General features: G+C 42.6%; 1 protein-coding gene and 1 non-coding gene across 4 annotated transcripts in view; one reads left to right on the plus strand and one right to left on the minus strand.

Moving 5' to 3' along the window:
• The window catches only part of LOC124591764 (glycerol kinase 2-like), a 276367-nt gene that overhangs the window by 120876 nt on the left and 141299 nt on the right, over positions 1-14192 (minus strand). The window lies entirely within an intron of this gene.
• Positions 2408-2482, plus strand: Trnas-cga. The gene has a single exon. It is a non-coding gene; the product is annotated as a tRNA-Ser (tRNA).

Below are 14192 nucleotides of genomic sequence, written 5' to 3' on the forward strand. Positions count from 1 at the left end.
CTGTGACTCATACAATCACGCTCTAGGGACAAAAGTTATTAAAGAAAAGATAACTTCGTATACAAATATTCGAACACTCAAAGGAATATGTTTTTATGGAATCCATATTTTATTCTACACGTTTAGTGAGAAGTACGGTTGCATGATTCGGCATTTCAGTGATCTACGCACGCCGCCGCAAGTATCTTCGTCATTACTGCAAACTGTCTTATCCTCTTCTTCTGGCGACTGCCATTCTACCTTTAAGTCGGCGGCGAAACACAGAAACTGAGGGCATGCTAGAACTAGAACTGGACATGATTCAACTGCTGTACATCCATTTCCGGGGAAGACTGTCTCTGATCGCGTGTTCTGCAGGTTTGGCAAATCGTATTTGGTTATTATTATTATTATTATTATTATTATTATTATTATTATTATTTAGTGGTTGAGGCGTTAAACGACGAGGTCACCAGGGCTCCGCAGACCGTATTCGAGTCATTAGGAAGCAGGATGACACAGTGAACTCATTTGGATGACATTATACGTGGCCGGATCACTGACGAACGTCCACAGCCATTGAATGCTACCCGTACCGTCTTGTAACAACTGTCGAGAAGATTCTTGAGTAAGAAGAAACATTCAACGTCGCACGACGGACCAGCACAGCATATGCCCTCGTTATAGATCTCGCAACACGCTGTGCGACGCAAATTGTCCTGTCAGACTGTAACATCAGCTTGGAGAGACTGCTATAGATACAAGCCAACCAAGCGGATGCTGCTTCTTGCACAAGAGCAATGCGTGGATCAGTGATTGTAATGTCATGCCCACTGTAAGGCGCCCTAGGGAAACTGGAGTAGTATTTTGTTTGCAGATGAACGGAAGTTTAGCCTAAAGACATATTTACACTGTCCAGTCAGCTAGCATGGCCTTGGCTCACGTCACAACGCTATCAGTAATGTGGAACGGGGTCCACACAGCAGTTTATGCCCTTGTCTGGAGAATGAGACATGGTAAGAACACGTACGCCACTGCGCATGTTTCCTAGGGGCTATATGACGACTATTCCCTACAGTCGACGCAACAGCATGTTCGTCATTCTGTTCTCATGCGACATGCCGGATGCGCGTTGTTTCGCAGCGCTAGATTACCTATTCCCACAGTACAATTTCGCTTGAGGGATCGACATATTTTGCAAAATCATATTATCTAAGTATTTATTTTAATTAACAGGCACATACGGTTAAAGTGCTAAATGTACCTGTCACTTCGGAGAACCCAATTTTCTTTCTACTCACATGTGTGTATCTACTACGCCGTATTCTCTTACGACATTTTTCTTGCATACGAGTACAGGTTTAGCGTAACCTTTTGCTTGGTCTTTAACTTCTGGAAGACTGTTTTATTCTTTGACGGCGCCAGGAAACAACCGCAAAGGCGGTGCGCAGCGTGACCCGTTAAAAACAATAGGAGCAATGGAATCTGCGCTAGACACCCTAAAACTAAGTAATATCGCGCAACAAAATGACAACTCGGCTGCAAACTCAAACTTGTGATACTTAGACTTTGCCGGAGAAACTGGTGATTTGCTGTTCTCTGATTCTGTATTACCCACTAACATTTAATGAATTGAGAGGTTTTATCATCCGAATTCTAATCAGTACATGGTTTCTTTTAACATAGATTCTTGAAGTTGCGATTTCTACCAAAAAACCCTATCCCTTATTATCGCATAATTTTTATAACAAAGTTCCACCAGCGGACAGATTAGCTGTTCGGCTTCAAGAAAATTTTGTTACGTGTGTGTAGTAATTCTGACCATCAAAGACATACTTACCCATGATCGCGCATGGAGATTTGAATGTCATAAATCTCGAATAAGAGTCGACTGTCCGAAGCATTGCGCCACCTCTCACACCCACAAGTCTTGGCAAAGCGTGGGGAACATAGAAACTTATCCAAGCTTTTGATCCGCTATTACAATATATTTGTTGCCTTGAGCCACAAATCGTTTCACATCATGAATAAAATCATTTGTGATGTAAAGGCTTTCTAAGGATTTGACGAAACATGCTTTCTGTTATGGGAAAGGAAGCTATGGGCGCTCGTATGTTCATTTAGTGTTGTTTTAAAGTTTCATCAATACGAGACATATTCTCATAAGAATAAAACACGGGTACATATTAACTGTGTTTCTATAGCTACTTATTTCGGGAATGGAAGAGTCGCGATAATGGCCAACACTGTTTTGACTGAACTTTTATGGGAGCTTTAGGATATATTGGAAAAGAATGAGAATTCGATATAGTTAGACTGAGAACAAAATCCTTCTGGACTGCTCTACATTACTGAGCTTCTGTGAAGTTTGGAAGGTAGGAGACGAGGTACTGGCGGAATTAAAGCTGTGAGGAATGGGCGTGAGTCGTGCTTGGGTAGCTCAGTTGGTAGAGCACTTGCCCGCGAAAGGCAAAGGTCCCGAGTTCAAGTCTCGGTCCGGCATACAATTTTAATCTGCCAGGAAGTTTCGTATCAGCGCACACTCCGCTGTAGAGTGGAAATTTCTTTCTAGTGCCAGTTCACTGTTCGTAAAAATTTCAACGCTAATGGCTCAAGTGAATATGGCAAATAAGCTGCTGTTGGTGTTCATCTTTTCGCCTCAATTAGTTGACTTAGCGACCTTGCATGAAATCAAGTGCTTCTGCGGAGGTCCCGACATACGTGTGCGCCTTCTCTCGGTGTAGTTGGGGAGTTTAAGCGACAACGAGCAAGCTCAAGTAGCTGTGGCTTAATCCCGTTAGCGAAGATGATGAGATAAACTGATTCCACAACCAGATTCCGAAGTATCAGTAGAGTTCCGTATCTGATACACACACCTGCACACTAAGTCAAGAGCAGATACGTGCCTGATTGTTCTTCGAAATTTACAGTTAAGTGCCGGACTGAACCCAATCCGGTAACACTCTAAGGACTGATGCAAAGCGTCTACTTACCATCATCTTCCGTGTGCTCTTTCAACCTTCAACATTTCAAGAATTAATATACAGGGTGTTACAAAAAGGTACGGCCAAACTTTCAGGGAACATTCCTCACACACAAAGAAAGAAAATATGTTATGTGGATATGTGTCCGGAAACGCTTACTTTCCATGTTAGAGCTCATTTTATTACTTCTCTTCAAATCACATTAATCATGGAATGGAAACACACAGCAACAGAACGTACCAGCGTGACTTCAAACACTTTGTTACAGGAAATGTTCAAACTGTCCTCCGTTAGCGAGGATACATGCATCCACCCTCCGTCGCATGGAATCCCTGATGCGCTGATGCAGCCCTGGAGAATGGCGTATTGTATCACAGCCGTCCACAATACGAGCACGAAGAGTATCTACATTTGGTACCGGGGTTGCGTAGACAAGAGCTCTCAAATGCCCCCATAAATGAAAGTCAAGAGGGTTGAGGTCAGGAGAGCGTGGAGACCATGGAATTGGTGCGCCTCTACCAATCCATCGGTCACCGAATCTGTTGTTGAGAAGCGTACGAACACTTCGACTGAAATGTGCAGGAGCTCTATCGCGCATGAACCACTTGTTGTGTCGTACTTGTAAAGGTACATGTTCTAGCAGCACAGGTAGAGTATCCCGTATGAAATCATGATAACGTGCTCCACTGAGCGTAGGTGGACGAAACTAAAATGAGCTCTAACATGGAAATTAAGCGTTCCCGGACACATGTCCACATAACATCTATTCTTTATTTGTGTGTGAGGAATGTTTCCTGAAAGTTTGGCCGTACCTTTTTGTAACACCCTGTATGAACAAAATGACTTTCCCCACAGTGACAGTATCACGGTGACTGCAGTTCTCGACATACTGTCTTTTACATCGTTCTAATGAAGCATTTTTCCAAGATTCTGGAATAACACTGTTGCTTAACTATCATGTGATTCAGCTGCAGTACAAAACTGACTTCTAAAACACGGACACCGACGACGATTTTCACCACCTAAAATCCAATAAAGTCGCTGAACATTGTACGGCGACGTTAAGGGTTCGTTCAGTTCCACACGAAGAAATACGAATTCGGTTCAGGAGAATTGGAGACTTTCCTTCGCGAAACGCGAATGGTGTCTAAGTAAAACTATTCAATATGTATGACTGCGACTTGTTAGCCTGTAGTGTAACAATGTACTTTTGTTAGCGATTAGAAAAGAAAGACTACGAAATTTTCTGCCAAAATATAATCTCTTCTTATTGAATAACTTTAGGTGTAAGTTATCATTTGACAGACTGATCACCACCAACAGTGGCTAAAGCGCTTATAACAAGGGAGACTGAGGGGAGATTTTTGATTTAATTATCGTCCTTACGTACGTATTGGAGCCTGCTAGATGCAGCAAGATTAGTAAAAGATCACTAAGTTCGACAAAGGGCGGCCATTCGATCAATTTTTGGGTAAAACACTGGCACGCACTACAAATCTCCAGTCGTAAAATTCGCTTGATAGCAGCAGCCTGGTTGCTAGACGAAGCACCATCAGATTACAACTCCGAATCTCATGATCTTTAAAACTATTAGAGTAAAAAATAAAAGAAAATCGTTAATGGCAAGCAGAAATTCCTAATATTGAAATTCTTTATTGTTGATGTTAGAAGTGTTGCGGCCTAGATATCACAGACGTTGTGCTCCTGCAGCAGATACGCAGATAAGTCATTCGAAGAGAATTCAGCTAGGGTTCACACATCCCACATGCGCTAAATAGAAGCCAAAACATTCTCATCAAAGCGTGACCATGGTACTCAGAGACTTTTTACACTGAGGCACCAAAGAAACTAGTATAGGCATGCGTAATCAAATACAGAGATGTGTAAACAGACAGAATACGGCGCTGCGGTCGGCAACGCCAGTATAAGACAACTAGTGTCTGGCGCAGTTGTTAGATCGGTTACTGCTGTTACAATTCCAGGTTACCAAGATTTAAGGGAGTTTGAACGTGGTGTTACATCGGCGCACAAGCTACGGGACGCAGCATCTCCGACATAGCGATGAAGTGAGGATTTTCCCATACGACGATTTCAAGAGTGGCCCCGGAATATTCGAAATGGCCAGTAAAACATCAAATCTTCGACATCGCTGCGGCCGGAAAAAGATCCTGCAATAACGGGACCAACGACGACTGAAGAGAATCGTTCAACATGACAGAAGTGCAACCCTTCCTCAACTTGCTGCAGATTTCAATGCTGGGCCATCAACAAGTGTCAGCTTGCGAACCATCCAACGAAACAACATCGATATGCGCTTTCGGAGCCGAAGGTCCACTCGTGTACCCTTGAAGACTGCACGACACAAATCTTTACGCCTCGCCTGTGCCCGCCAAAACCAACATTGGACTGTTGATGACTGGAAACATCTTGCCTGGCCGGACGACACACTTCATGTCAGAAGAGGGCTGTTCAAGCTAATGGAGGCTCTGTAATGGTGTGGGGCGTGTGCAGATGGGGTGATATGGGACCCCTGATGCGTCTAGATACGACTCTGACAGGTGACAAGTTCGTAATCATCCTGTCTGATCACATGCATCCATGCATGTCCATCGTGCATTCCGACGAACTTTGACAATTCCAGCAGAACAATGCGACACCACACACATTCAGAATTGCTGCAGAGTGGCTCCAGGAACACACTTCTGAGTTTAAACACTTCCGCTGGCCTCCTAACTCATCAGACATGAACATTATTGAGCGTATATGGGATGCCTTGCTACGTGCTGTTCAGATGAGACCTACACCCCTCGCACTTTCACGGATTTTTGGACAGTCCTGCAGGATTCATGGCGTCAGTTCCCTCCAACACTACTTCAGACATTAGTCGAGTCCATGCCACGTCGTGTTGCGGCACTTCTGCGTGCTCCCGGGGACCCTACACGACATTAGGAAGGTGTACCAGTTTCTCTGGCTCTTCAGTGCAGTTCACAGTGACAAGGTTGTTGAAGACTGCACTTTCCATGGCGATTTCTTTAATTTCCTGAAAAGCTACAGTTAGTCCACGAGATTATAATCTAGCTGATAGTTTAGTTATTACGATTCGTAGCGTTCTTATGTATAACAGCAAAGATTTCAAATACGCCACCTGGCCAACCCAGTGATGTGGTCCGATCGTTAAAACTCCGGTGACATAGTCGGGAAAAATGAAGTTAAAATCTCCGTCTCGCCATCTTTATTTAGATTTTGAGTGTTTTCCTAAAATCACTTTGGGACGAACGCATGGACATCTCAGGCAATGCCACATCTTATTTCCTTCCCCCATCCTTGTCCAGTCGGTGCATCTGCTTCGTCTCTAATAATCTCGACATTTAAGAGATGTTGAACTAACGGTCATTCTTGTTCTTCGGAGATGCCACTGCCATGTAATGATAAAAATTATCGTACCCTTAATAATACTAATCTGCTTCCAATATTCGTTTATTCAGTATTTGTCTAGTAGAAACAGTTGCTTCTACTTCTGTCTGATGCTATCCACAGACCGTAGCGTTTTGGTCTGAGTTACTTGAAGAAAAACAGGATGCGATGGCAATGCGTGTTACTTGTTGCGGCCTCGAGAGAAACTACAATTCAGTAATTACTTCGCTCTGAGGAACTGTGTTTAAAAGCGTTCTGCAGACTGCTCGCAGGTCCAAGGAATGTTGTTTCTTTCATTACAAACTTCTGTTGATCACGTTCACTTCATGTAGTGTGATCAAAAGCGTGTGTAGTTCTATATACTAGCGTAGCCCAACCTTTGCAAAATAACAGTTTTTATTTTTAATTTATGGCGCGGTTTTTGGGACATAAAAAACATTGTTTTGCTAAGGCCGACTTACGCTTATATGTTTTAATTAGTTACAACAGAATCAGAAAAAAAGGTTACTTACGATCGAAACGGTTTTGTATATAGAGGTTTAACAAATACACCTAGTATAAATACCGTGGTGAAAACAGGTAATATTCGTAGTTTATTTTCAGACTGATTTCAAAGGTAACATATCTCTGGGAGTATTCTGAACTGTCTGTGCGTCTTCAATCGTTATGCTGATGTGCTGATCCAACGTCATCTTTGACTCCATAGTATATGGACACGAGTGCAAAGTTTCGCTGCCCTCTTTCAGTTTACGATCGTGACACCTGTCGTATATCTATCACGCGCCTGTCTTATATCTATCACGGACATCTAAAAATATACTGAAACAGCACGTAATATAAGAAAAGACAACCATCTAATATCCAAGCCTATGGTTCCGCCGGAACTCTTTTACACATTAATTGTTCTATCACATGCGACAAAATACAACTTGTAGTAGGGAAGGCAGATGTCAAGATTCATTGGAAGCACTTAAATACTTCGAAATGTGTTTTCCACAATTTCTTTATTCCAATATGTCTTCAGCGCTTCGACGTAACGCCATTTTCAAAGGCTATAAAAGCACATAGACTAAATTGGTGTCAGTAGAAATAGAAGTGATGTCACATTTTCGGTAGTTATGTGAAGCTGTAATATGGGAAGCACAAATATAGTTGAAGTGCCAAGGAAAATGTTTGAGCAACTTATGGGTTCCGCATATTGGTCTGGGACTTTACTACGAGAGGAGACGGAGGGAAGGTGGGATGACCCGAAGAAGAGTATTGCCTATCATAACCGGCTCATTTTTTAAGAGCAAGAGCTCCCGGACATGCTCCGCCAACTTAAATAGCAGACGCTATATAAGAAATGCTTCGTGCATCACTGTGAGATTTACTTTTAAATGTTCCGAGAGCGCATATTCTAATAAAAGCCGAGCAACGTATGTTACTTACTTCCTCATACGTATGTCTACCGACAGTCACTTCAGTACAAGTGAAGTCAATACTGAATGTGTGAAAAATCAGCAAACACAGTCACACGATTGAACTATCTCCGTGCTCAGTATTTTGCATAAAGTATGATGCGCGACAAACAGAGCCAAGAGTTGCGTTAGAGCCTTAAACGGATATTCACTGATCTACACAAAATTTGCAACTTAGTATGTTTTCGAGAATAAATGCGTGCGGAAATTGCGCGAGACAAGAGCACAAAAGTGTCATCCTAGTTATTTTATTGTTAACACTCTTGTTAGATAAATACAAATAGGAGATGTAGTAATTAGCCCAATTCCTGAGCAATGGAAATATGTAACGTGGGAGAACAGCTCTGCACTTTTCAATACTGTAGAAGGTGTTTATGAACAGCAGACTGTCTTCTTTCGCCTATGAAGGTAGTATTGGTTAAGCTATAATTTGAGTAATTATTTCATGGAAAGGAAAGACGGAGATTGACCATGGGACCATTTTGCGTGCGTCTCAATTATATAGTGTAGCCAATGCTAGCGGTAGGTGATTTCATCTTTCAAAGCGGTAATGTCCTCACAGCTACAAATATTCATTTTTTCTTCGATAAGCCCGCAGCTCGTGGTCGTGCGGTAGCGTTCTCGCTTCCCACGCCCGGGTTCGATTCCCGGCGGGGTCAGGGATTTTCTCTGCCTCGTGATGGACGGGTGTTGTGTGATGTCCTTAGGTTAGTTAGGTTTAAGTAGTTCTAAGTTCTAGGGGACTGATGACCATAGATGTTAAGTCCCATAGTGCTCAGAGTCATTTCTTCGATAAGGATAAACACTGAAGCAACATAATTAAAATTTGTGCCACAGGTGCGACTTGAGCCCAGGTCTCCTGCTTACTAGCCAGATGTGTTAACAACTACATCACCATAGCACTGTGGCTATCACAGCTACACTGACTACCCCAGTCTATGCCCTCCCTACCACAATCTTCAATTCACACCTTCAATCTACAGGGTGACAGAATAATAGCATGTTTGAAATAAGTAGTGGAAGCCATGGGCAGGTGGCAGCACTCCGGGTTCGTGACAGCGAGTAAACAGTCCGCCATTTCAGTAATCATGAATCAGTGGAACAGACAACAGGGTGCGTCAGCCGTAAAAATGTTTTATAAAAACAATGATAGTTTGGTAGCGGCGCACAGGGAGTTTCGACGTTTTTATAATTTAGGACGTCATGATGCCGTTCCGTCGAAACAAGCGATAAAATGTTGGATTAATAACTTTGAATAGATTAGATCTGCCCTCAAGAGGAAACCAACAGGACGACCAAGAAGTGTGCGTTCTCCAGCAAATATTGATGTTGTACGCGAGTCTGTCTTACGGAGCCCACGGCGTTCAATCCGAAAGCAAGCAGCAGTGGTTGGAATGTCCCGGGAGTGTGTTCGCAGAATTTTTCATCTTGATTTGCAAATTCATACGTACAAAGTACAGATGGTGCAACAATTGAAGGACAACGATTACCTGTTACGATTATGATTCTGTCAACAAGAGGTAACAAAAATAAAAAAAGACGGCGAATTTCTAAACAAGTTTTCGATGCCAGATGAGGCACATTTTCATCTCACAGGTTACGTGAATAAACAGAACTACAGTTACTGGGCAAACACAAATCCTAATGACGTTCGTGAGCGACCTTTACACGCTAGTACAGTGTGGTGTTTCATCACATGGGATTATCGGCCGTATTTTTTCGCAAATGAACAGGGAAACACAATAATTGTCGATGTCGATCGTTACGTGGAGATGTTACAAACTTTTGTTACACTTGCACTGAACAACTTTCCGAACGGTCAAGAAGCCTGGTTTCAACAGGACGGAGCGACATCACAAACTGCACGGCAATCAATGGCATATGTACGAGAATTGTTTGGCAACCGTGTTATCGCACGATTCGGTAATATTCCCTGGCCCCCTCGATCGCCATATTTAGTCGTTTGTGACTTTTTCCTGTGGGGCTACCTCAAGAGCAAAGTCTACACGACTCGACTAAGAATCCTGGACGAGTTGGAACAGAGAATTCGGGATGCCGTTCACAGAATCCCAGCTGAGATGTTACAGCGGTCAATGAGAAATCTCATCAGCAGATTTCACGAATGTATTCGTACAGGAGGACGCCATCTAAGGGACCTAATTTTTAAAAAAATGATAAATGCCACCAATGTTTCGTAAATGGCAAAGTTTTAAGGTTTCAATTACTATGAATGCAATTTCTTTCCGTCATCGCTTCTAGTTTTATTGGATTGTGGAAATGTTCCCGTTTTTCTGTGTCACCCTGTATTTTCCTCTTTTTAAATCGTCAGCATTGTCAAGGCTCTCCGACATTGGAATAGCAGCCCAGCTTTGTACGTAATGGGGAAATCCTGCCTGAACCCCAGGCGAAGGTGATCTATTGAGCTAATGGATTTACCTCTTCGTGGTGACATGTGAGTCTCAACTTTATCTTCGTTAAGGATAAAAGCTGAAGCTGAAGCTCCTATCCTTATGAAGATAAGCTTATCTCCTTTTTTTGTCATCAGTCTTCTGACTGGTTTGATTGGACCCGGCACAAATTCCTCTCCTGTGCCAACCTCCTCGTCTCAGAGTAGCACTTGCAACCTATGTCTTCAGTTATTTGCTGGCTATATTCCAATCTCTGTCTTCCTCTACAGTTTTTGCCCTCTACAGCTCCCTCTAGTACCATGGAAGTCGTTCTCTCACGTCTTAACAGATGTCCTATCATACTGTCCCTTCTTCTTATCAGTGTTTTCCACATGTTCCTTTCCTCTCCGATTCTGCGCAGAACCTCCTCATTCCTTACCTTATCAGTCCACCTTTGAAGAAAAAGTTGAGACTAAGTCCATCAGATCAACAGATCACCTACATAAGAGGTACAGGCAGGATGTCCACGTTTTACATACAATGCTGGGGCGCTATTCCGATGTCGGAGAGCCTTGGCAATACTGACAATTTAAGAAGGGAAAAACGGGCTGAAGGTGTGAAATGAAGTTTGTTAAGGGGGCACTGGAGTAGAATATTAAGTGCACTGTAGCAGCCACAATTCTCCGGTGGTGTAGTGGTTAGCACAGTGTCAAGGCCATTTTAGAACGTTACGCAGCCTTGAGTACCGGTCGCAGGTATTGACTCAGCAATGAAGCCTATTTAAACTTCTTATGCAGAACATGACTCCGCTGCGAATGCTGCGGGCATCACAGAGTGGAAGCACGTTCCTCATGAGTGTGAACCTGTGAACTACGTGGCGAGATAGCTGGTGGGTGGTAGCGCGTTGCCCTCGGTCTGGATGTATCCGTTTAACCACAGGGCGCAAGAAGTTGCCTTACAAGAGGACTAGAAGTGCTTCCATTCATAATTAGTAGATGGTGCGCTAGTGACCTTAGTGAATCATATTATGCTTGCGCCCTGTCGTATTGCGAGAAAATTATCAAACACACGATCCATGCGAAGAGTGACACGTATGGACAATACGCAACGTTAGAGATCCATAACTTTCGCCTACAACTGTCAGTACATTTGAAAGATCAGTGATGCAATGTAAAGAGAAATTTTAAAAGTAACAACTTTACTGCATAAAGGGAAATATAAATGTCATGTTGCTGTCAGAGAGGTGTTTGTCAATTTGATGCTGCATCGGCAGTTTGCGCGCCAGTATCACTGATTGTTTATTCGAACAGCTTCTCATCAGACCATTTAAGGCCAAGTTACGCTCGTTCCAGATGTCCGCACAATGGAAAAATCTTAGGTGGTAACCGGGAATCTACAAATCTGCTTCAGTAGGCAGTTACCAAGGAGGCGTAAAAGCTGTTTATTGGTCAATTTGTCTACTATCGTGACAGCTATAAAATACAGATGTATGCTAGAACAAGGGTAATAAACCGCGAAACGTCATCTACAGGTTGTACAGATCACTGCCTTTCACATTTTGAACAGTAATTAATACATTCATTAGTTTGTAAATTATGCACCTGTCAGGGACAGAGAATAGTAATGAATTACTACATATCAGTAATAACTTTTTAGGTAATAATACGCTGGAAATATTACATATATCTTATTCAAAGGCCATCCAACAACATGAAACAACACCATTTTTGTCGTGTTGCCCGCTTCGCTTTCTATATAGGCATTTTATTCTAATATTCATACATATTAGAAACAACAACTCAAGAATTGGTAAGGTGTCAAAGGGAGTAGGTTTACAACAAATGCAGCTGAGCAGTGGAGCTGTTTGACTGGAACATATTTAAACGCTTCATGCAACAACGTACTCATATCGAGCAATAGTCAATAACCGAGAGTCATTACCAGAGTTCCGAGAAAGTAATACACACACCAAATTTTTTGAAAAATACTTAGTTATTTCCTTTCAAACTACTACTCTCAAATCATTTACTAAAGACTCCACGCCATGTCTTTGTGGTAAGGCTTGTTTGTTGTTGTTGTGGTCTTCAGTCCAGAGACTGGTTTGATGCAGCTCTCGGTAAAGCTGCATTCCCTCGGGAAAAATTACGGCTGTAGTTTCCCCTTGCTTTCAGCCGTTGGCAGTACCAGCACAGCAAGGCTTATCAAGGACAAAATCATGCAGATGGTAGAGAATCCTGAAATAAAAACTTTGAGATCAGGAGCTAGCGGCCGCAAAAGGATATTTAACATTTTATAGACATAAACAACGTACACACTGTAAAAAGCACTTTAGTTCAGAGCGACAGTAGCAAAGTTGATGGACAGTTGTCTTTTTCCGTTATTCCTTATTTGCTTAACAAAAAACAAATCTGCCATTCACTTGGTTGCAAAGACGGAACATACGTCCATGATGGACAGTTATTGATGAATATTCTCCCAATAGGTCCAACGCAGTCTCCTCAAATTTTACTATGCGAACAATAATTTGTCGAGAACCTCAGCCAGTTCTCACTGTCTTGAAGAGCAGGGTTTGACTCAAGTGTCTATCCGCGGCGATAAACTACTCTTAATTAGGATAACGCCTCAAGCGAAACTTCACTCTGTATACCCATTTTAATAAAGCAAGATAAGGCAACGCGCTCTGTGGAATGCTTTCGTTTACAGTTTATTTCAAAATAGTGTTTGTGGAAATGAATATACTTTACTAAAAGTCCTTATTTTAGGCGGTTTATCACCAACAAATTCATTCCAAGATGGCAATGGTTTACAAGGACTCTTCCTTCAGCAGTTAAGAAACAGGCGTTGAATTCAAACGAGACCCGCCTTCTATAAGCGATAATCCAGATGAAAGACATTCCAAATGCTCATCACAGATGAAAACACCGAGGAAGTGAACACTACGGCGTGGATGAGCGCCTATAAACCGTGGATGAAGCAGCTGAAGCAATACCCCTATCAGAAGAAAGAATACCCTACATTTCCCACGAAGAATTAATTGAGTTGATGTCATCTGGCGAAAAGGTTTTCTGAGCTGCGTATTAGGTTTTTTTCATTACCCTGTAATGATAGAACGATAATTAGCACATACTAAGAAATTCTATTAAACCAAACAAACATATATGAAAAAATATAGGTGCAGAGGACTGGACCACAAAAGACAATAAAACGTCTTTCATCAGCGCAATGCATTTATGTACAAAAGTGTCTTGGTAATGGGAAAAACTGAGGGATTTTAAGTCTTGGGTGGTTACTAATAAAGTGTAAGTACTCACGAAGGTGCAGCGTAGGCTGTGATGATTGTATAAGCGTCCGCAGCTCGTGGTCTTGCGGTAGCGTTCTCGCTTCCTGCGCACTGGGTCCCGGGTTCGATTCCCGGCGGGGTCAGGTTCTCTCTACCTCGTGATGACTGGGTGTTGTGTGTCCATCATCATTTCATTATCATTGACTCGCAAGTCGCCGAAGTGGCGTCAACTAAAAAAAAAAAAAAGGGACTTGCAAAACGGCGGCCGAACTTCCCCGTATGGGGCCTCACGGCCAACAATGCCGTACGATCATTTCATTTCATTGTATAAGCACCGAAACTTGGTAGATATGGTAATGTGTTAATGTGGTACCGACCCCGCCGGAAAAAAATTAAAGGTGCGTCCACGCGACGCCTTTTGTGTGTTTAACTTTGCGCGAGTGCATAAATTTGCAGCAGCGCAACTACGCATGCGCATTTGTAATTTCCTGGAAATGGAGGTCGTGCGTAAAAAGCATTGCTACTTAACTTCGGTGGGAATCTTTGCGCTCTTTAGCAGACGACATGTAGCTGGGGCCTATATGTGTTAAATTGAATGGTGTGTTGAGGTTATGCTGTGAAGCGGTTTATGTGCAATAACGTTTGTTGACTCCAAAGGACACAAGCTGACGATTACACAAAGTAGAAA

Source organism: Schistocerca americana, chromosome 2 (genome assembly GCF_021461395.2).
Source record: "Schistocerca americana isolate TAMUIC-IGC-003095 chromosome 2, iqSchAmer2.1, whole genome shotgun sequence".
NCBI classification, from domain to species: domain Eukaryota; kingdom Metazoa; phylum Arthropoda; class Insecta; order Orthoptera; family Acrididae; genus Schistocerca; species Schistocerca americana.